Source organism: Rhinopithecus bieti, unplaced genomic scaffold (genome assembly GCF_001698545.2).
Source record: "Rhinopithecus bieti isolate Rb0 unplaced genomic scaffold, ASM169854v2 scaffold_21649, whole genome shotgun sequence".
NCBI classification, from domain to species: domain Eukaryota; kingdom Metazoa; phylum Chordata; class Mammalia; order Primates; family Cercopithecidae; genus Rhinopithecus; species Rhinopithecus bieti.
This window is the reverse complement of record NW_016811584.1, coordinates 2770325-2795029: the sequence shown is the minus strand read 5'-3', so window position 1 is coordinate 2795029 and position 24705 is coordinate 2770325. Positions and strand designations below refer to the sequence as shown.

Below are 24705 nucleotides of genomic sequence, written 5' to 3'. Positions count from 1 at the left end.
ACATATCTGCCTCCAGATCTCTCATTAAGTCTCGTTATCAACAATAAATATCCTGTGGTTTAAGCTTGTCTTGGGTATGCTGTCATTGCAGCCAATTGGTTCCTAACTGTGATGAAGAACATAAATTACTAATTAACACTTTAGAATTAAAATTTTAGAAGAGCAATAGGGAAAGTATGAGACTTTTAACTTTTCACTACATATAATGCTGTATTTAAATCACTTTCACAAGCATGTAATGTTTTGTAATGTCAAGTAAGAGAATGAAAAATTAACCCTTAAAAGACAAGTAATAAAAAAAGTGATCCATACCCGTACCTTTCCGTGTATTCTCTGTCACGTCTACCCCAAACTGGATAATGTCACCGGAAAGAATTTCACATGGTGGACTTTCTTCAGAGCCTCGACTCAATCTCTGGCTATTTATAAAAGTACCATTACTACTTTTAGTGTTTTGAAAAAAAAACTGCAAAAAAAAAAAAAAAAAGAAAAAAAAAAGTCACATATTAATAGTAATAATTCCAAATGTACTTTTAAAAAAGTGCTTCCAGCTTTGCCAACTATTGCAGGTGAATTTTCCCCTATTAATTCAAACCACTCATTTCAGCTAAGGTTCTCCTTTAACATATATGAAATTAGAATCTGAAAACTAGGTGATTTAGAATTCAGCTACACAAAATGGTACAACCTCTTTGGAAGAGTTTGTCAGGTCCTCAAAATGTTAAACATAAAGTTAGTATACAACCCAGCAATTCCACTCCTAGGTATATATCCAAGAGAACTAAAACATGTTCTCATAAAACTTCTACACAAATGTTGGCATTATTCATAATAGCCAAAAAGGGAAAATAATCCAACTATCCATCAACTGATAAATGAATCAACAAATGTGGTAGACATTCATATAACTAAATATTATTTGGCAATAAAGGGGTGAAGTATTGATAACATGCTACAACATGAATGAACATTTAAAACATTACGTGAAGTAAAAGAAGTCAGTCACAAAAGACTGATGTATTATAATGATTCAATTTATATGAAACATCCAGAATAGGCAAAGCTATACAGACAAAAAGCACATGAGTGCTTACAAAAGGTTGAGGTGGCAGGTAGGAATGGGGAATGAGTACTAATGGGTACAAGGTTTCTTTTTGAGGCGATGAAAATATTCTAAGATTAGTGGTGATGGCTGTACAACTCTGAATATACTATACTCAAAACCACTGAATTGTATGCTTTAGAAGGTGAATTTTATAGTATATTCCTTATATGTGAATATAGCTATTTTTTTTAAAGGAAGGGAAGACCAGCTAGACAAAATTCTATCTTTCCATCTCACTTTTTTGTTTGTTTGCTTTTGAGACAGAGTCTCTCTCTGTCACCTAGGCTAGAGTGCAGAGGCAAGATCTCAGCTCACTGAAACCTCTGCCTCTCAGGTTCAAGCGATTCTCCTGCCTTAGCCTTCCGAGTAGCTGGGACTACAGGTGCGAGCCACCACACCCGGCTAATTTTTTTGTGTATATTTTTAGTAGAGACGGGGTTTCGTCATGTTGGCCAGGCTGGTCTCAAACTCCTGACCTCAGGTGACCCACCCGCCTCGGCCTCCCAAAGTGCTGGGATTACAGGTGTGAGCCAGGGTGCCCAGCCTTTCCATCTCACTTTGTTTACTAGGATGTCTGGGTTAAATTAAAGAAAGTGTTTTTTGTTGCACAGGCAAGGGCAACTGGTTTTAGGTAATGGCTATAGTTAACAGCTATCAATCAGCTAACACAACTTGATATCAGGACTGATATATCTCACTAAATTCTTTGTGACAAAGCAGATTTGAGACACTAGAAAAATACTGGAATCAACTATAAAGGTACCAACTTTCTGACCTGCCAAATTTGCTTCTCATCACTTGGGTAACCCTCTCTCTTTAAAAATGGAAAGGATAGCAGGAGGCACAGGAAGCCTAACTATTTATTACTTACAAATCCTTAAAAAATTTCAGCACAACTGGGATCACACACAACAGACTTACTAGGCAGAGAATCACCAGAAAAAAAAGGTGTACCTTTCTTTTTGGATTTTTCTACACTCTTCAGCCCTACTTATTTAATAACACATTTTCACTGAATTTCTTCCTAAGGAAGAAAGGTAATAAGAGACCTAATACACTATATATCAAAATATACTTTTGCCATCAGGCCCTCACTTAACATTAAAGCTATGATAAAGAGATTAGTACTTTAGGCCAGTTGTGGTGGCTCACGCCTATAATCCCAGAACTTTGGGAGGCCAAGGTGGACAGATCACTTGAGGTCAGAGGTTCGAGACCAGCCTGGCCAACATGGTGGTGCATGGTGGCGTGGTGGCACGCACCTGTAATCCCAGCTACTTGGGAGGCTGAGGCAGGAGAATCGCCTGAACCCTGGAGGCAGAGGTTGCAGTGAGCCAAGATCGTGCCCCTGCACTCCAGCCTAGAAAACTGAGCGAGACTGTCTCAGAAACAAACAAAAAAAGATATTACTACTTTCATTTATAAAGGAGAAAAGTGAGATGCAGGCACATTAAGTATCTTTCAAAAGTCACAGAACTGGGGAACACAGAAGCAAGGGTTCAAATAAGAAAATTAAAAGGGCCATTTTTCCTCATTACTTCACACCAACCTTTATGTTCCATTTATCCTTCACCCCTCCCACAGCTCTCTTCCAAAATTAAATATAACTAAAGACTAAGAAGCAATCTGCAGAAAGTGTTCAAATGACATTTCATTTCATTAATTCATAGCTGACAACTTAAAGGCCATGAGGCTGTCTATAAATGACTCATTCTCTGTTTATAATTCAAAATAGACCAACTGTTACTTTGATTAGCAGTTTGTATATCTAATTACAGACCATTAATTAAGAAAAGTGTGTTGATATTTTAAATACATTTGAAACTTACAGGACTTAACATTTCACCCTGGGAAATAAGGACAGACAATACTTTCAAGTAGGAATATTTACCCTCAAAATCTTTTCTGCACTGGAACTTAATGTTACATTGTATAAGAGAGTTTTGTTTTTTGTTTTTGTTTTTTTTAATAAATATATTCTTGGGAAATGTGGTAACGTCTGGATTCTGGTCAGGTTATGTTCAGTAATATGTACCTGGGCAAGTTAAATAAGGGAATTATATGATATTTACAGTGGTTTTCAAACTTCAAGTTCTGATATATTAGTGGGTTACTAAGTCAATTTAGTGAGTTGCAACTAGCATTTTTAAAAAAAAAACATAAAATGGAACAGAATAAAAATAAAGAATACATTAGGTAAGGTTCATTACTGTTTAACACTTTGTTGAAAACAAAAGAAATACATGTATATATATACAACATATATATATGTATATCAACACCTCATGTTTGTAGCTCCTATATAACCCTAAAACCACAACATATTTTCGAACTTAAAAGATTTTACATTAGGGCCCAGACACAGTGACTCATGTCTGTAATCTCAGCACTTCGGGAGGCCAAGGCAGGAGAAACACTTGAGCCCAGGAGTTCAAGACCAGCCTGGACAACAAAGTGAGACCCCATCCCTACAAAAAAAATACAAAAAATCAGCTGGGCATGGTGGTGCAGGCCTGTAGTCCCAACTACTTGGGAGGTTGAGCTGGGAGGATAGCTTGAACCCTGGGAGGTTGAGGCTGCAATGAGCCATAATCACACCACTATACTCCAGTCTGAGTAACAGCATGAACCCCTGTCTCAAAAAAAATTTTTTTCTTATATCAATATTACCCCAGGTTCTTTTCATTCTTACATGTCTATATTACTGTCCAAAGCATACCATGGTCACCTTTGGCCTCTGTTTAGCTTGAACATATAATTTACATTAGTTGCTCGTTCTTCTTCTGCTTTCAACCTGCTAATGGCTTTCAAATATCTTAGAATAAAATCCAAAGTCCTTACCATTGTAGCCCTACAGGATCTGGTCCTGGTTCCCTCACAACTCAATCACTCCCACTCTTTTCCTTCTGCATCCTTTTCAGTCACACTAACTTCTATTCATCCCCCTGACCCTCTGTACTTGTATACAGCTAGAGCACATTAGTTTAGTTCTCTACAGAAATATTTTCATTTATATAATTTAACCTTTTGCCCTTGGCTGTTTTGAAAGACTGATACATAAAAAAAAGATTCTGTACCTCTTGTAAAACAATTTACCATTAATCCGTCTACATTATGCATAGAAGTTATTCTATTTACTATCAAGTTAGGTTTCTAAGGTATAAAAATGTTAAACTAGGCTGGGCGTGATGGCTCATGCCTGTAATCCCAGCACTTTGGGAGGCCAAAGCAGGCGGATCACCTGAGGTCAGGAGTTCGAGACCACCCTGGTCAACATGGCAAAACCCCATCTCTACTAAAAATACAAAAAATTAGCTGGGCATGGTGGTGCTCGCCTGTTATCCCAGCTACTCAGTGGCAGTTGGGGGTTGAGACAGGAGAACTGCTTGAATCTGGGAGGCAGAGGTTGCCGTGAGCCAAGACCGTGCCATTGCACACTTCAGTCTGGGCAACAGAGTGAGACTCTGTCTCACTCATAAATAAATGTTAAACTGTTTGCAAGGGCCTAGAAAGGGAGTATGCTTATAGTCCCTGGGTACATTTCCAGCAAGTAGATATATTACTCGATCCTTTGTCAAATTAAAACCAGAAATACCCTTTTCCTCTATGCTGATAAACCTTCTTCTATCAGGTTTTTATTCCCTCCCCTTAAAAGAAGTTTTGACCACATTAAAAAATAATAATAATAAAGAATCTGTCGAAGTCTTAACTATCTTTCTTTCCCAGTAGCCTAAGGAATGTCCTAGCGGCTCTAGTATTTGCATTAGCCACCAGACATTCACTTTGATGTTGAACAGGTGAGTAAGGAGCTCTGAATTTAAAAACCCTGTGTGGCTTACGGCGAAAGTTCAACAGCAGCACTTTCATTGTTTTAAGGTTTTAATTCTTTCATCAACTCCTTGCTTTCCCTGAATAAACTTTAAGTTTCCAACAATCAGGCACTGATGGTGATCCTTGAACTGAAAAGTTTACCCCTGTCTCATCAGTCACTTTTCCTTGTCTCTTGCTGATTAACTTCAATGACACAGGAACAGCACTTCACAGGTTGCACAATTTGCTCTTTGGCCTTCAGAAAGTTCCTGCTGTAGATGAATTCATTCCATATCCGTATACATTTTGCATCACTTTCAACTTTGCTATAATCTGTAAATGTTTTCATTTCCATTCTAATGACACATTGATTCTTTTTAACTCTTTCTATATTGATAGGTTTTGCAATATCCAAACACCAACAGATTAATAACATTTGAACTAAAGCTTCAAAGTAAAGCACAAATATAGTAGACACACCACAGGCCAGGGGCCACAAACTCTAAGTCCATACAGGGTAGTTCTTAAGACATGAATACAGAATGGATTTGAAGTAGATAGCAGATACTGCAACAAAAATTTTTAATCTCCCTGAACCACCACCTAAAATCAGAGTGACTAAGACAGCAAAACCAAAATCCCATGGGAAACATTTGTAGCAAAAGTAGGTGACACAGTAGCCACACAAACCCCAAAATAAGAGTGGGGAACACCACCAAGAGCCACAAGACCTGCATGGAATCAGCATCTTTGCAGAATGATATACAAGGAAACAAAGTGGGCATTTGGGGACTTGGGGACAACACCAAAATAGCTATTAGGTGTTCACTGGATGGTATGGAGGCCAATTGAAAAAAAGCTGGAAATGGGAATGGTGTGGCTCAATCCAATAACGAGTGCAGGGTAAGTTCCTAAAAAGGCTGGAACAGTCTGAGCCATATAAATTCTTAAAACCAACCTACCAACCAAAGCTACCTTCCAGGATAGGGCTCCAAACTGAGGGAAAACTGCTGGGAGTGGAACCAAAATTGAGCAGAACAGGGACAATAGAGACAAGGAAAGAAAAGGTTCAGATAAAAGTAGAGAAAGGAAAAGGAAGCCACCATATTTTTAAACGTTTTACAAAAACAACAGAAGAGGGAGCTCTGTGAATTGGAAAAGTTATCCTGAACCATGACCCCTTTTTAAAGTTTAGGAAAACCAATTTCATATAAAACTTAGCAACAGAAAAGTATCAAGGTCACATCCATACAGTTATTTTAAGAAAAAAGAGAATAAGGAGCAGAATAGTATCTTTACAGATAATGAAAAACAGACCTTGGAAAGACATCAAAACTGTAAACTTCTATTTCAAAACAAGCTAAAAGACATTAGAAAAATAATTCAAGACATGAAAGAGCAAAATAAATCACAATTATACAACTCAAGAAAAGGTGAAATAACTCAAAAGAATAGAAGTAAAAGGAAAAATTTATTTTAGAAATGAATACAAATTAGAAGGATCACAAGAGTGATTAAATATAACTAATAATGCCTTAAAGTAAATAAAAGGTAAGAAGGGTAAAATTTTTTAAAACCATAAAGAATGAAGAAAGTGACATCAGCAAAATGCCAGAGTAGGCGGCTCCAAGCCTCTGTCTCCCCATAGAAACACTGAAAAACAAGCAGAAACTATCAGAACCAACTTTGTTAAAACTCTGGAAAACCGTCAAAGGTTTACAGCAACCAAGTAAAAACTGAATCAAGAAAAGGCAATTAAAATATAGGAAAGCTTTGTGGCATTACTTACCCTAGTCCTATCCCCCTCTCCAGCACAAAATAAGTCTTGGAGACATCAGCCTGCATTTCCAGTGTGGGACACCCTGGTACCTGGTTCCAGAGGGAGCAGAGCAGACCTTAATCACAAATTATTTTGTCTAATTTTCACCTGTCTGGGGCTAAGTGAAGAACTGGTGCAAGGCTTTCATCTTTGTTTTGCCTAACTCAGAACTCATCCAAGCTGGAAAAGTAGCTGGCATTGCTTAGTAAGTGGGGTTTACCCTAGGCGGTTCAACTTTAAAAGGTATTTTATACTATAAAAAATTTTAAAAACCCCCCATTTTTAAAAAAAGGAAAAAAAAAAAAAAAAAAAAAAAAAGAAACACACAATCATCACAATGCAGAAAAGGCATTTGATGAAATATAACATCTTTTCACAACAAAAGATTCAGAAAGCTAACATTAGAAGGGAACTTCCTCAACATGATAAAGGGCATTTATAAAAAACCCACAGCTAACATAATACTCAATAGTAAAAGACTGAAAGCCTTCCCCTTGAGATCAAGAACACGACAAGGATGCCGGCTTTCAACATTGCCATTCAACACTGTACTAGCAGTTTCTTGTCTAGAGACAAGAAAAAAAAAAGGCATTGAAACTGGAAAGGAAGAAGCAAACTACGTTTATTCACAGATGACATGATCCTATATATAGAAAACCCCATAGAATCCACACAAAAACTATGAGTTAAACAAATCCAGCAAATTTGCAGCTTACAAGGTTAACACACAAAAAACAGTGTTTCTACATACCAGCAATGAATAATTCAAAAAGAAAATTAAGAAGGCAATTCCATTTCCAGCTAGAAGAATAAAATACCTATGAATAAATTTAACCGAGGGGGTAAAAGACTTTTACATTTAAAAACTGTAAAATATTGCTGAAAGATATTAAAGATAGTCTAAATAAATATAAAGATGTCCCCATGTTCATGGATTGGAAGACTTAATACTGTGAAGGTATCAATATTATCCAAAACAATCCACAGATCCAGTGCAATCCCTATCAAAATTCCAATGACCGCCTTTTCTGCAGAAATGGAAAAGTCAATCCTCAAATTCATATGGAAATTGCAAGGGACCTTGAGTAGGCAAAATAATCTTGAGAAAGAAGAACCAAGTTGGAAGATTCGTATTTCCTGAATTCAAAACTTACTACAGAGGTACAGTAATCGAAACACTGTGTTACTGGCATATGGACAGATATAAAAGATCAATGGAATAGAATCTGGAGTCCAGAAATAAATCCAAACATCTACAGCCTAGTGAATTTCAAAGTCCATTCAATGAGGAAAGAATCATCTCTTCAATAAATGACGCTGGAACAACTGGAGAGACACATGCAAAAGAGTAAAGTTGGACCCCTGCCTCATACCATACACTTGTTTCCCATTCATACACTGTTCTCCTGATTTCCTTTAGTTCTTTGACCATGATTTCCTTCAGCTCTTTGGGTATAATTAAGATAACGTTTTTGTCTGATAAGTCCAATGCCCGCATTTCCCCAAGGATGGTTTCTGTCCAGTTTTCCCCCAGCAATGGGCCATACTTTCCTCTTTCTTGTATGCTTTTTAATTTTTTCTGGATATTTTGAATATTGTAATGTGGTAACTCTGGAAATCAGGATCCCTTCTCTCCCCAGGATTGCTGTTGTTACTTGATGAGGGTGGCAGTCAGCCATTTGTTTAGCGAATTTTCCAACCTATTCTTTGCAAGGATTATACTCCCTGCCATATGTGTTCACTGAAGTCTCTGTTATCTCTGCAGTCATCCAGTGACCTAACACAGATTTCCTTAAATGTCTGGATCCAATAAGAAAAGGAGTTCGAGGGAATGTTCTGTCTCTTTAAATCTTAAATGGCTAATGCCAAGTAAGTCACTTCAACTTGTGGGGGTTGAAACAGCTGGCACCTCAGCAATTAAAAATAGCAACATAATACACAATCCCCATTTTTAAAGGTCCCAAATGCCCACCCGGGGACCAGCAAGTCACACCAGGAACACAGGCAACCATCACCTGGCTCCTACGGGATTGAGGGATGGGAGATGGTAGCTACTATACCAAACACCAAAACAATGAAATTCTTTGAAACTCACCAGCCTCTTTCCTCATCAAGTACTCCCTTGGATGCTGCAAATGTTCTACTAGATTCCAGAGTTCCAAAATAGTTGCTTCAGGCAGTTCATGCCAGCTCAATAGTTATTTCGGTGGCGGAATCAATTCAGAGATTCCTACTCTACCTTTTTCCATGGCATCAGATTAAGAAACCGAGCCTCAGGCATATTAAGCAGTGTCATGGCCTCACAGATATTGCAGATTTAACACTGTTATTCCGACAAAATTTCCACACTGCCTTTCTTCCCTACTTAAACACTCTCTGGTCTTTGATTCCAAACTTACGAAATCCCATTTCATTTATGAAGACTTCCTGAAGCAATCAGAATACAAAGAGCCAATTTCAACTCTACCTCCATCATTAAGGCAAATCACTTAGTCTGTAACATTTAGTTGGCACCCATCTTGGAGAGACTGCACATCCATAAAATCATATGCAGAGCAACCCTAAACTGAGAATAAATTAAGACAGTATGAATTAAGTACCAAAATCCTGAGAGCCTAGTGGGAAACATAGTTAGGCATAATCAGTTGCTAAGGAAGCATTTATGAGTGAGGGTGGTAATCATAATGAAAAGACAAGCAGAAAGAGGAGGAGAAGGAGGAGGAGGAGGAGGAGGAGGAGGAACAGGTATTGCAGCAAATTTATATATAGCTAAGGCCCCCAGAGGGTAACAAAAACCAAACAAAGGAACAAGTGGAAAAAAGCAAGATACAGCTGTAAAGAGAGGGCCTTCGGCACTGGACTAAGAAGTTGCAGTTTCTTAAGACAGAAGGCACTACTGACAGAGTTGATGAAAATACTGTTTTAGGGAGATTAATCCAACAGCTTTGATGATCTAGCAGCTGTGTGTAGGATGAACTGCAGTGGGAGTCACTAGAAATAAGGAGACCCATGATTTGTTCACTTTTGCCACCAACAATTTAGTTGCTTCTTAGAGTATACAAACTTAGTCATTATATGCATGTTCAACATTAATTAATTTATTTATATAACCTTTCGGTTTCCTGGCTAACAAGGCATCACAAATTTAATTGTGCTACTGAAGGAGGAAATAAAAAGCTTTATTCATATTCTATAGGAAAATATATACAAAAGTGGTGAAATGTTTTCACCAAAATGAAATCTCATATGTAAACTAGAATGAAACTTGCCAATATATTACCCGAAGGTCTTACAAATGATGTTAATTTGCCAAGATTTTTTCCACCTAGTGACATTCTAGACGTGTTCACTGTACAATAAATCTTTCTTTCGGGGCCAGCTCACAAGGAAAAGTGGAGAAAGAAAAAGTATTTCTGCATGGGAACTGAGATAAGTCTCTACATGGGAGCTGAGATAAGATTATGAAAGACAGAAATAGGGAAAGTGGGAAAAATAAATTTTTAAAAGTATAATCAAAACAGTATAAAGCATACAAAACACAGAATTATTATATCTTTCTTAAATATGCTTTCGAATTAAGACAGTCCTTCACTGAGAATTCAGGACAAAGTAAATTAGATTTCTGAATCTCAGACACCTATGTTGAATTCCGAAAGCCTCTATATACCTGTCAGGGTCATCCAAAAACTTGTAAGATCCCCCTTAATTTGCCTTAAGTCCTATAGATAAAGGAGGGCCTGGACCTTAATGGGGCCCTATTCACCAGGCAGTAGGGGCAGGAGTGAGACTGGGACATACCTAAAATGAGAATTCCTAAGATGAGGCAAGCTTGAGAGAAAACCTGGATATGGAGGACAAAGTCAACCAGGAGGAGCAGGACCAGAGAGAGTTGAGTCGCCCGCTGGAGGTATCTCCAAGGTTTGCTTACCTATCTCCCTGGAATTGCCCTTTGCAGCCTCTCTGAGATGGTCACTAGGAGGGCAGAATCAATTCTACAATGTTGGCAGAGGTCCAGATTACCCTGCAAGGCAAAGAGAGCCTGCATGTATGGAACCTTGGACCATTTGCCCTCGCGTTTACAGATAAACTTCTGAGAGATGGGGTGTGTTTGTGGGGGGAGCTGAAAGCCTACAGCAAATTCTAATTTGGCAGTGATTAGCCTATTTCCCACACCCCAAAACTGACTGGTTGATAAGAAAATTCTGATTATTTTTTCCTCTCGGGGTGTGTTAATCACAGCAAAAAGCAGCTGTTTGTCTTTGAGGCTCCTACTTAACTGATACTAAAGAACAGATAGTGATCTCAAACTCAGTCTTTTAGACACCAAAAAGTCTCTAATTACCTCAAAGGATATCAAAATTATTAATACCAATGTTTTAAATATTACATATTTTACCCAATTGTCATGTATTTTAGCATATTAGGAATAGAATGAGGGGATACTGTGATATCGTAAATATGCAATACTTTCACACTTCATGATTCTCCTCACAAAATGTTAAACCATCCTGAGGTCAGCTGAAATAAAAACAAAATAATTGCACCACCACTCTTAATCTCTGTTAAAAAATCTTCACACAGGCCGGGCGCGGTGGCTCAAGCCTATAATCCCAGCACTTTGGGAGGCCGAGACGGGCGGATCACGAGGTCAGGAGATCGAGACCATCCTGGCTAATACGGTGAAACCCCGTCTCTACTAAAAAATACAAAAAACCAGCCGGGCGACGAGGCGGGCGCCTGTAGTCCCAGGTACTCGGGAGGCTGAGACAGGAGAATGGCGTCAACCCGGGAGGCGGAGCTTGCAGTGAGCTGAGAGCCGGCCACTGCACTCCAGCCTGGGCGGCAGAGCAAGACTCCGTCTCAAAAAAAAAAAAAAAAAAAAAATTCTTCACACAGACCAGGCACAGTGGCTCACACCTGTAATCTCAGTGCTTTGGGAGATGGAGGGGAAGGATCGCTTGAGCCCAGGAGTTCAAGACCAGCCTGGGCAACATGGTGAGACTTTGTCTTTACAAAAAATCCAAAAACTACCTGGGTGTGGTGGTGTGTGCCTGTGGTTCCACCTTCTTGGAGTCTGAGGCGGGAGGATCACTTGAGCACAAGAGTTTGAGGCTGCAGTGAGCTATGATGCACCACTGTACTCTAGGTTTATGACAGAGTGAGACCCTGTCTCAAAACAAACAACAAAAACAACACCTTACCCATAGAATAACAGCCTTATTTGCCACAAAAGGAAATACTTGTGATCACATTTGTGGGAAAAAAGAACAAGGTCACTAGGTTTAAAGCCTTATAAACTGTTTAATAATGTATACAATGGGCTCCATCTAAGGATCGTTGATATTGATCTATATAGTCATTAAGAGGTAGTAGAGAGAGAAACTAAAAGAAAAAAATTTCCATTAAAGATTGGCAAAATTGGAAAATCATAGGAATATGGATCTTATGGGGGGGGGAATCTGCCCACACACAAAGAATTTATTTGGCAAACAAATTCAGTGGAAATGTTAAAAGACACAAATAGTACACCTGCCCAAAAAAGAACATACATAGCTTTTTAAAATGCCTTAAATTTCTAAGGTAATGAAAATAATAATGATGGCCTTTTCATTCTTTAGGCACAATCATTAAAGTTGGCATATAACTTTGTTTAAAACATCTTGGTCTTTACTCGTATTTCTTCGTTTTTAGTGATAGTTAATTCTTTGAGAGATTTATCTCCTCAAGGCTTTGAAAATTTAGACATCCACAGGTGAGATCTTTAAAAATTATAATAATTCTACTTTGAAAGACAAAGCAAACAAAGTTTCTGGGGACCATAAGTGAATAAATGGAAATAATAACAATGCAATTTATGAAACAGTCATTTTGTCTGAGATGGGAAATGACTATTTGGAAGAAGGAAAATAAACCCCTTACGTGAGTTTAGTACAGAGGCTCTCATTTTTCTGCTGCCACGATTCAGCTGTTCAAACACCTCTCATGATATCCAGCACTTCTCAGAATTAGCAATGCTCCCAGTTAAGAATCACTAATTCTTTAAAAATTTTGAACTGAAATTTAGTAACAGAAAGTATCACATTCAAATTCTCTCTCTATGACTTAAACATAAATCCCTAGACATTTTTCCCCAGGAAGTTTTCGGAGCCAAAGCTTATGAAGGTATGAAGTTTTCTTTTAAAAGCATTGCTGATTTCTTTCACTACCATCAAAGGTAACATCACTTATATTCAGAATTCAGGTATACAGAAGTTTTAACAAAGAAAGGAAGACCAAAGAAAGAATTATTCTACGGTGACAAAAGGGTACCACATAATTTACAATAATCATTGCCAGTTTTTGAGTGCTTACCCTCTGCTTGGATAAACTACTCTGCATGCATTTTTTCACTTAATCTATAAAACAACCTTATTAGGCAGATGTTATATTATCCCCATACTTCAGATAAAGAAATCAGGACTACGGCCAGGCGCAGTGGCTCACACCTGTAATTCCAGCACTCTGGGAGGCCGAGGCAGGCGGATCACCTGAGGTCGGGAGTTCAAGACCAGCCTGACCAACATGGAGAAACCCTGCCTCTACTAAAAATACAAAATTAGCTGAGTGTGGTGGCGCATGCCTGTAATCCCAGCTACTGGGGAGGCTGAGACAGAAGAATCACTTGAACCTGGGAGGTGGAGGTTGCAGTGAGCCGAGGTCGTGCCATTGCACTCCAGCCTGGGCAACAAGGGCGAAACTCCATCTTAATAAATAAATAAATAAATAAATAAATAAATAAATAAATAAATAAATCAGGACTAAAAGAGGTTAAGTAACTTGCCAAAGGGTCTCCTAAGCTCGTAAACTTTTCATCTCAATCATTCTGCTATACTACTTAATGTTCATCTGGCAATTTTATATCCACTATCTCTACTATTTCTCCAGACCTCCTATAAAACAGCAATGATTTTGTTCATTTTATAAATCAGTAAATTTAGGCTGACAAACCAAGTGACCCATCTATAGTCACAATGGTAAAAATAGTAAAACAGCAATCAGACCTTCTGATGCCAAATCATCAGGAAAGGTAAGCTTTTAAAAATTCCTTTCAGAAATTCATTCACTACCTGCTACCACCTATTTGACACACAATTCTAATAAATTTGGGTTTTCTGGTTTCTGTGTCCATGACAGAGTAGAAGGGAACTAGCTTTTGCTCATGCTAGGAACTATGCTAGGTACTTTACATACACTACCTCATCTAAACTTCAGAACACTATGAAATAAGCAGCATCCTACATGAGCAGACAGAGTGAGGAGTTAAAACCTAAGTCCAAAGATTATACAGAAAGAACAGCAAACAAGGCCTGTTAGACTCCTCACGAATATGGCAAATTCTCTGAAGATTGGGATATCCCCAATCCTAAACAAAATGTCTTCTGAGCAGGAACCAAATAAATATTTTAAATAAATATTACATGATTGTAACATCTACAACCTAGACTCATCTCATCATTTACCCATCAGTTTCCTGAGCATCTCTTTACAGAAATTCAGTCAGCAGCCACTAATAATAGAATGGACTTGTGACCATCAGAAATCACTTAACAGTAAGTGCATAATAATGGCAATAATACTATCAGTAATAATAAATAATATCAATAAAACTTCAGGGCATCTAATGTGTCACCAATTCCTATGATTTCTGATTCAGTAAAATCTCTCAATTCCATACTGCCTTTCCCTTCCCATTACAATTCCTCTTACCCTAACCATTGCCAACATACTTCCACACTCTACACCCTCCACACTGATGCTAGACTTACTCCCTAAAACACAAACCTGATCACATTGTTTCACTTTATAAAAGGACTGCTGACCCTCTGCTGACTTCAAAATCAAGTCCAAGAGCTGTGACTTTCGAAGTCTTTCAAAATGACCCTAATCACCCTATCTAACCTAATCTTCCTCTTTTCCTCAAAATACTATCCATTCCACCCTTGCTTAACTACTAGCAGTGCCCTGTATAAGCCCCAGGCCTCTCTGTCTTTCCTTATCCTGCTCTCGGACTTCAAAAGCCCTTTGCTTCCACCCACCCGTACTCTCTACCTGTTAAAAGTCACCTTTTCTTTCTGAAGTTCAGTTTAAATATCTTAACAAATAAAATTTCTTTCAGATAACATTTCTCACAAAATAAACACTTTCCCCCAACTAAATCCAAGACTTAGGCTTTATTCCAAGTTATGCAGCTAACTCTCAAATCGCTATTTCCAAACTACACTTTGAGTACCACTATAATCTGATCTTTTCCATATAACATTCATTCCCTGTCAGTAAATTCCAAAAGGCACAAGTCACAAATGACTTCTTTAAATGTAGAAGCAATAAATGATGTAATTCATACTATAAAATGGAAGCTATTAAGTTGTGATTTAACATAAAGTAGGCCATACTGTATTATATCCAAATAATGGATGCTATATGGAGCATAGCATACATTAAAGGTTTAAATTTGGCTGGGTGCTGTGGCTCACACCTGTAATCCCAGCACTTTGGGAGGCCAAGGTAGGTGGATCACTTGAGGCAAAGAGTTCGAGACCAGCCTGGCCAACATGGAGAAACCCCATCTCTGCTAAAAATACAAAAATTAGCCAGGCGTGGTGGCACACAACTATAATCCCAGCTGCTGGGAGGCTGAGGCAGGAGAATAGCTTGAACCTGGGATGCAGAAGCTGCAGTGAACCGAGATCACGTCACTGTACTCCAGCCTGAGCAACAAAGCAAGATTCCGTCTCAAAAAAAAAAAAAGTTTAAATTCAAGCTCTATCACTTTCTAACTTATTGTGTGACCATGAGCAACCTACTTAACCTCTTTGAGCCTCCCTTCACCTATATTTAAATCAAGGATAGCATCAGTACCTACCTCACAATGTTTGTTGTAAAGGTTAAAAGGATATAAAGCATTAGCACAGTATTAGTACATAGTAACTGCTAAACAAATGGTAGCTATTATTATTAAGCTCACAGAATATGTGTAAAGACTTAATCACTTTGATTTTTTTCAGTCAGAGAACTGATTCAGGACTTTCCTTTATTGGTTAAGGTTCTTAAAAATAAGGTTCTTTGACAATTACTTAAACAGCTGATAGAAAAAAAAAAGCAAGGCTGGCACAGTGGCTCACACCTGTAATCCCAGCACTTTGGGAGGCTAAGGTGGGAGGACTGTCTGAGTCCAGGAGTTCAAGACCAGCCTGGGCAAGATGGTGAGACACTGCTCTTAAAAAAAAAAAAAAAAAAAAAAAAAAAAGATATAAATAGATCGGTAACAGCTGAACTCTAATATATACACGTGTTAAATATATAATATATATAATATTTTATGGTTATTATCAGAATGATATGGTTATAAATAACCATAATATTTATAATATTCACAGTAATATTCATGTGTGATGGGGGCAGCGGTGTACTACTGCGTAGAATGAAGGAAGGTGCTAAGCCTTTGTCTCATAGCATGGACTGAACACCAATTATAACAAATACAAAACACTGCGATATGGGTTAGGGCAGGGGTCCCTAATCCATAGTTAGTATTGATATTGGTCTGTGACCTGTTAGGAAATAGGCCACACAACAGAAGGTGAGCGGAGGGCGAGTGAGCATTACCACGTGAGCACCACCTCCTGTCAGATCAATGGTGGCATTAGATTCTCATAGAAGCGCAAACCCTATTGTGAACAATGCATGTGAGGGATCTAGGCTGCACATCTAACTAATGCCTGATGATCTGAGGTGGAACAGTTTCATCCTGAAACCATCCCCTGCCTACCATCCATGGAAAACCTGTCTTCCATAAAACCAGTCCCTGGTGCCAAAAAGGTTGGAGACCGCTGGATTAGGGAATCCTGAAGTTTTGGAGGGTTTTTGAGACAGAGTCTTGCTCTGTAACCCACGCTAGAGTACAGTGGGTAATCACAGCTCACTGCAGCCTCAACCTCCCAGGCTCAAGAGATCCTCCCACCACAGCCTCCCGAGTAGCTGGGACTACAGGCACACATCACCACACCCAGCTAATTTTTTTTGTTTGGTTTTGTTTTGTTTTTGTAGAGACAGGCCTCACTTTGTTGCCTGGGTTGGTCTCAAACTCCTGGCCTCAAGTGTTTCTCCTGCCTCAGCCTCCCAAAGTCCTGGGATTATAGGCATAAGCCACTGCATCCAGCCCTAAGTGAAGTTATATCAAGAAGAAATTACTAGTCAGCTCTCATGTATATGTAAGTATGCTTAGAATATACAGACTAGTATATCTATAACTATTCAATTAACAGTGTGAACCAATTTATGAATAAATTAAGCTAAATAGTATTTAGCAGATGTCATAATTCCTTTTCTAAACCAGGGTCCTACTGTACTCCTGGCCCTAAGTAACAGGGCTGGAAACCCAGTCAAGCCACAGAATAATGCTCAAAAGGCTAGGCGCGGTGGCTTACAACTGTAATCTCTGCAATTTGAGAGGCTGAAGTGAGCACACTGCTTGAGTCCAGGACTTTAAGACCAGCCTGGGCAACAAAGTGAGACCTTGTCTCTACAAAAAATCAAAATATGAGGCAGGAAGACCGCTTGAGCCCAGGTGATTGAAGCTGCAATGATCCATGATCGTGCCACTGCACTCCCACCTGGGTGACAGAGATGGACGATGAAAGGAAGGAAGGCAGGCAACTGAAGGACACCCTGTGATGGGTTCACCCTGAGAGAGGGGCTTGTGACTTGGAAAGTATTGCAGGGAGAAAAAAATAAAATAGAAAAAAAAAAAGAATGCTCATAGAAGGTCATAACTCACTCTATTCAAAACTCAAAATGCTACTTGGGACACCCTATAAGGATAAGGGTGTGCCATTACACCTTCCTATATTATTTGAAATTTCCATTAAAAAAAAAAAAAAGACACGTATGGGAAGGTACAAACAGGCACCTGACGCCAAAACTCTCAAGAGACCTAAAAAGCTCAGGAAAACAGGCAGCTAACAAGATGTTTAATATAAGTTTGGCAAAGACTAAGATTAGTGATAATTGGCTCTAGCAAGAATGTGGAGGAAACAACATTTTCATATGCATCATCTCTCAGTATCCGTGGAGAGGACTGACACCAAATTCACCATAGATATTCAAGACCCTTTTATAAAATGATGTAGTAGTTGCATAACACCTACACACATCCTTCTATATACTTTAATTCATCTCTAGACTACTTAGAATACCTAATACAAATACTTCATAAATAGTTGTTATAATGTATTGTTTAGAAAATGACAAAAAAAAAATTCTGTACATGTTCAGTACAGACGCAACCATCCTTTTTTTCCCCCAAATATTTTCTATCCAAAATTGCCTGAATCCATGGATGTGTAACCCATGGATACAGAAGGCCCATTGTCCTGGACATGAGAGTATAAACTGATACAACTTTGTTGGAAGATGATTCATCAATGTTTATTAAAATTTTAAAAGTTTATACCTGGTTGGGTATGGTGGCTTTGTAATCCGAGCACTATGGGAAGTCAAGCCGGGAGGATCTCTTGAGTCTAGGAGTTCGAGACCAGCCTGGCCAACATGGTGAAACCCCATCTCTACCAAAAATACAAAAATTAGCTGGGCATGGTGGTGCATGCCTCTAATCCCAGCTGCTCGGGAGGCTGAGGCAGGAGAATCACTTAAACTCGGGAGGTGGAGGTTACAGTGAGCCAAGATCACGCCACTGCACTCCAGCCTGGGCAACAGAGCAACAGAGCAAGACTCCGTCACCAAAAAAAAAAAGAAAAAAAAGCATCCAAATGGAAAGGACGAAATAAAATTATCTGTTTGTAGATTATATAGTCCTGTATGTAGAAAACCCTAAATGGTCCAGAAAAAAACTGTTAAGAATAAATGAATTCAGCAAAGTAGTAAGATACAAAGACAATACAGGAAAACCAGTTGCATTTCTATACACTAAACAATGAACAATCCAAAAAGGAAATTACAAAACAATCCCATTTTCGTAGCATCAAAAGAACTAACTTAGGGGTTGGGAAAGGGGTTAAGAAAAAAAAAGTAAAAATTGTAAAAAATTGTTAATGAATTAACTTAGGAATTAACATAACCAAAGAGGTAAGAAATTTGTACAATGAAAACTATAAAACATCACTGAAAGAAATCAAAGAAGACATAAATAAAAACATATTCCATAATCAGAGAAGTCTTAATACTGTTAAGATGTCAACACTACCCAAAGCAATCAATAGATTCAATGTAATCCCTATCAAAATCCTAGTGAGGTTTTTTTGCAAAATTAGAAATGCTCATCCTAAAACTTACACAGAATTTCAATGGCCAAAACAATCCTGAAAAAGAAAACAAAACTTGAGGATTCACACCTCCTTCCTACTACAAAGCTACACTAATCAAAGTTACACTAATCAAATACCATACTTGGTACTGGCATACAGAGAGACATGTATCTCATATTCAAAAGAATATGAATAGAATAGACAGTCTAGAAATAAACGTTCACATATACAGTCAAAAGATTCTGTTCAAGGGTGCCAAGATCATTTATTGGGAAAGAACAGTCTTTTCAACAAATGGTGCTAGGAAAACTGGATATCCACATACAAAATGATAAAGTTGGAGCCTAACATAACACTATATACAAAAATGAACTCAAAGTGGATCAATGACCTAAATGTAAGACCTGAAAGTATAAAATTCTTAAAAGAAAACATAGGGCAAAAGCTTCACAACATTGGATTTGGCAGTGATTTCTTAGATATGACACCAAAGGCAAAAGCAACAACAGAAAAGACAAAGGGGACTTCATGAAAATTAAAAACCTCTGTGTGTCAAAGGGCACTATCAATACAGTAAAAAGGCAACCCACAGAATGGGAGGAAACATTTGCAAATCATACATTTGATAAGGGATTGATACCCAGAATATATAGAGAACACCTAAAACTCAACCACTAAAAAACAAAGAACCCAATTCAAAAACAGGCAAAGGACTTGAACAGACATTTGTCCAAAGAAGATATATGATGGCCAATAAGCACATGAAAAGATGCTAAACATCACTAATCATTAGAGAAATGCAAACAATGAGATACCACTTCACACCCATTAGGATAGCTATTCTCAAAAAAAAACAGAAAATAAGTGTTGGCAAGGATGTGGAGAAACTGGAACCCTTATGCACTGTTGGTGGAATGTAAAATGGTACAGCTACTGTGGGAAAGAATATGGCAGTTCCTCAAAAATGTTGAGAAAGAATTACCATATGATCCAGCAACTCCCTTTCTGGGTATATAGAAAAGTAGGGTCTCAAAGAGATACTGGTACATCCATGATCATAGCAGCATTATTCACAATAGCTAAAATGTAAAAGCAACCCAAGTGTCCATCAACAGATGAATGGATAAGCAAAATATGACATAAAAATATACGTACAATAAAATATTATTCAGCCTTAGAAAGGAAGGAAATTCTGACATATGCTACAACATGGATTAACCTTGAGGACATTATACTGAATCAAGTAAGCCAGTCACAAAAAGACAAAATACTATATAATTCCACTTATTTAAGGTAGTTACAGGGGTCCAAAATCATGGAGACAGAAAGTAGAATGGTGTCTGGCAGGGATTGGAGAGAGGAGAGTTACTGTCTAATATGTAAAAACTTTCAGCTTTACAAGATGAAAAGAGTTATGGAGATGAATGGTGATAATGGTTACAGAACATTATGAATGTATATAATGCCCTGAACTGTATAGTTAAAAATGGCTACAATAATATATTTTGTTACATTTATTTTATCACAATAAAAATTTTTTTAAAAGGCAGCTTAGATATATGAGCCTAGAGTTCAGGGGAAGAAGTCTCAGCCTGAGATATAAATTTAGCTGTCATCAGCATATAAACAGAATTTAAAGCCAAGAGACAGGATGAGATCACCAAGGGAACGAGTACAGATAGACAAGAGGTCCAAGGACATGGAGCAGTTCAAAGTTTCAAGGTCAGGGAAAAGAGGACCAACCAAAGGAAATTGTAAAGAATGGCCAGTAAGGTATGAAAAGAACCAAGAGAAAGTGATATGTCCTGGAAGCTGTGTGAAAAATGTTTTCCAAGAATGTGGGAGAGATCAACAGTCAAATGATGCTGATAGATCAAGTAAGGTAAGGGACAAACGCTGACCACTGGAAATAATCTGAAAGCCACTGACGACCTTGGCAAGAACAGTATGGACGTAGTGGAGGATGAATGCCTTACCAGAATGACTGCAAAGAAAATGGACATAGAGGAATGAGAAGCCACATATATAGATAAATCTTTTTTTTTTACTTTTTTTTTAGACGGAGTCTCGCTCATCGCCCACGCAGGAGTGCAGTGGCGCGATCTTGGCTCACTGCAAGCTCCGCCTTCCAGGTTCACGCCATTCTCCTGCCTCAGTCTCCTGAGTAGCTGGGACTATAGGTGCCCACCACCACGACGAGCTAATTTTTTGTATTTTTAGCAGAGACAGAGTTTCACCGTGTTGGCCAGAATGGTCTTGATCTCCTGACCTCGTGATCTGCCCGCCTTGGCCTCCCAAAGTGCTGGGATTACAGGCGTGAGCCACCGCGCCCGGCCTAAATAAATCTTTTAAGAAGTTTTGCTCTAAATGGAAGCAAATAAATGAGCAATGTTAATAGAGAAAGTGAAGTCAACAGAAGTTTTTTAATAAGAGAAAAATTGTTGCAGGATTCTTTGGGTGTCACGTTTTTGGCCCGAAACCTCTGTGGCTGGTGGTGCCCTTGCCTGAGTTTTGCTCGGGCCCATTGGGCTCATTCTGCCTACTTGGGCTGGCAGGCTGCACTCAGTTCATGCTACCAACCTGGATCCCACGCCTGCCAAGGGCAAGCCAGGCATGGAGTGGCAAGGGATGTGTGAGCAAGCAAGTATGGGGTCCAACCACTGCGAACAGGCATGCCACCTGCTGCAGTGGGGCGGGCAGCTCCAGCCTCTGCGAGGCTGTGGTAGATCAGGCTCACTGCAAGCAGCTTCCACAGCTGCCACCAGGGAATGCGGTGGCACCTGGAAGCTTGGAGTCTTCAGGAACTACAGGGAATCAAAGAGGGAGTCACACCCCTGGCTTGGGGAGCTCCAGGTCTGAGCTCCCTGAAGGGCTGCAGCTCTTCTCTCCTCTTTACCTGCAGTATGCCAAGCAAGGGGCATGTTTCAGCCCTGTTTGTGTTATAGCTCTTTCAGCCTTGCCTTTCGGCAGGTCCCAAGTTCTTGTCCTGTGTCCAGGAAGAAAGGGGTAGGCAGACAAGTGGAGGGTAAGCAAGGCAAAGAGGAGCTTTATTGAGTGACAGAATAGCTCAGAGGAGGCCCTGAAGTAGGTAGCTCCTCTCTACAGGCAGGTCATCTCAACATCTGCTCAGCTCTGGCTGAGCCCGAGGCTTTTATGGGCCTCAGAGGGGAGGAAATGTGAGCCAGCTGGTCTGTGAGCAGCCATGAGCGGGACCGGAAAAGGCACCACAAGTTCTTGCTTCTGTCTGTAGAGCTGGCCCCCAGCCTTTAGGCCCTCACTGGTCTGAAGGCAGAGTCTCACCAGGGACCCAACCCCTTCCACCCAGGAACCTGTCTGCCTCCTGCTGCTGTTCATGGTATCCAGGCTGTAGGTGCCAAGGGGTACCTGCAGGCTAGTGCTGAGCTTCCCTCAGCCCTCATTGGTTTCCTTCCTATGTTTGTTGGCACCCAAAGTCCAGAGGGGGCTGAGGTGACAGGAGGCTGGTGTGCCAGCACTGCCCTGAGCATGTGCATACCTGGCTGGTCTGTGACAGCACCTGGGCTCCACTCTGACTTTGCTCTGAGATCAAAAGGGTGCCAACAGCAGGGAGAGGCCAGGAACTGGGAACAGGCACTTTGAAGCCTGCGAGGGCAGGGGGGCCTTCCTTCCTGGGCCTCCAAGAGTGCAGGGATGCCTGGGTCCACAGCCACAGTTTGGGTGGCTGCAGCTGCACCTGGGGTGTGAGGGGTAGGCTCCTGCCTACTCCATGGAACGGGAGGCCGGGGTGTGCAGCTGAGACTTGGGTGGCTGCAGCTGTGCCCAGAAGGGCAGGGCTCATGCCTGCTCCCTGCCTCCACCAAGAGCACAGGGAGGCCAGGGTCCATAGTCATGACAAAGAAGGGCATTACATAATGGCAGAGGAATCAATTCAACAAGAAGAGCTGACTATCCTAAATATATATATGCATCCAATACAGGAGCACACAGATTCATAAAACAAGTTCTTAGAGACCTACAAAGAGACTTAAACTGCCACACAATAATAGTGGGAGACTTTAAACACCCCACTGTCAATATTAGATCAACGAGACAGAAAACTAACAAGGATATTCAGGGCTTGAACTCAGTTATGGATCAAGTGGACCTAATAGACATCTATAGAACTCTCCACCCCAAATCAACAGAATATACATTCTTCTCAGTACCACATGGTACTTATTCTAAAACTGACCACATAATTGCAGGTAAAACACTCTTCAGCAAATGCAGAAGAACAAAATCATAATAAACAGTCTCTCAGACCACAGTGCAATCAAATTAGAACTCAAGATTAAGAAACTCACTCAAAACCACACAACTACATGGAAATTGAATAGCCTGCTCCTGAATGACTCCTGGGTAAATAAAGTAAGGCAGAAATCAAGAAGTTCTCTTAAACCAATGAGAACAAAGAGACAACACACCAGAATCTCTGGGACACAGCTAAAGCAGTGTTAAGAGGGAAATTTAAAGCACTAAATGCCCACATCAGAAAGCTAGAAGGATCTCAAATCAACGCCCTAATATCACAATTAAAAGAGCTAGAGAAGCAAGAGTGAACAAATCCAAAAGCTAGCAAAAGACAAGAAATAACTAAGATGAGAGCAGAACTAAAGGAGACAGAGACACGAAAACCCTACAAAAAAAACTATGAATCTAGGAGCTAAGTTTTTGAAAAAATTAACAAAATAGATAGACTGTTTGCTAGACCAATAAACAAAAGACAAGAATTAAATAGACACAATAAAAAATGATAAAGGGGATATCACCACTGACCCCACAGAAATACAAACTACCAACAGAAAATAAACAACTCTATACAAATAAATCAGAAAATTTAGAAGAAATAGATAAAGTCCTGGACACATACACCCTCCCAAGACTANGCTGAGCTTCCCTCAGCCCTCATTGGTTTCCTTCCTATGTTTGTTGGCACCCAAAGTCCAGAGGGGGCTGAGGTGACAGGAGGCTGGTGTGCCAGCACTGCCCTGAGCATGTGCATACCTGGCTGGTCTGTGACAGCACCTGGGCTCCACTCTGACTTTGCTCTGAGATCAAAAGGGTGCCAACAGCAGGGAGAGGCCAGGAACTGGGAACAGGCACTTTGAAGCCTGCGAGGGCAGGGGGGCCTTCCTTCCTGGGCCTCCAAGAGTGCAGGGATGCCTGGGTCCACAGCCACAGTTTGGGTGGCTGCAGCTGCACCTGGGGGTGTGAGGGGTAGGCTCCTGCCTACTCCATGGAACGGGAGGCCGGGGTGTGCAGCTGAGACTTGGGTGGCTGCAGCTGTGCCCAGAAGGGCAGGGCTCATGCCTGCTCCCTGCCTCCACCAAGAGCACAGGGAGGCCAGGGTCCATAGTCATGACAAAGAAGGGCATTACATAATGGCAGAGGAATCAATTCAACAAGAAGAGCTGACTATCCTAAATATATATATGCATCCAATACAGGAGCACACAGATTCATAAAACAAGTTCTTAGAGACCTACAAAGAGACTTAAACTGCCACACAATAATAGTGGGAGACTTTAAACACCCCACTGTCAATATTAGATCAACGAGACAGAAAACTAACAAGGATATTCAGGGCTTGAACTCAGTTATGGATCAAGTGGACCTAATAGACATCTATAGAACTCTCCACCCCAAATCAA

The 24705-nt window shown here is 39.8% G+C and overlaps 1 protein-coding gene across 1 annotated transcript in view; it reads right to left on the bottom strand.

The window, feature by feature from the left end:
- SLMAP (sarcolemma associated protein) overlaps nucleotides 1-460 on the bottom strand; it is a 109658-nt gene extending 109198 nt beyond the window's left edge. The window contains 1 exon segment of the mRNA XM_017894173.1: nucleotides 319-460. The gene's annotated coding sequence lies outside the window, so the exon portion shown is untranslated.
- Between the last annotated feature and the right edge of the window lie 24245 nt (nucleotides 461-24705).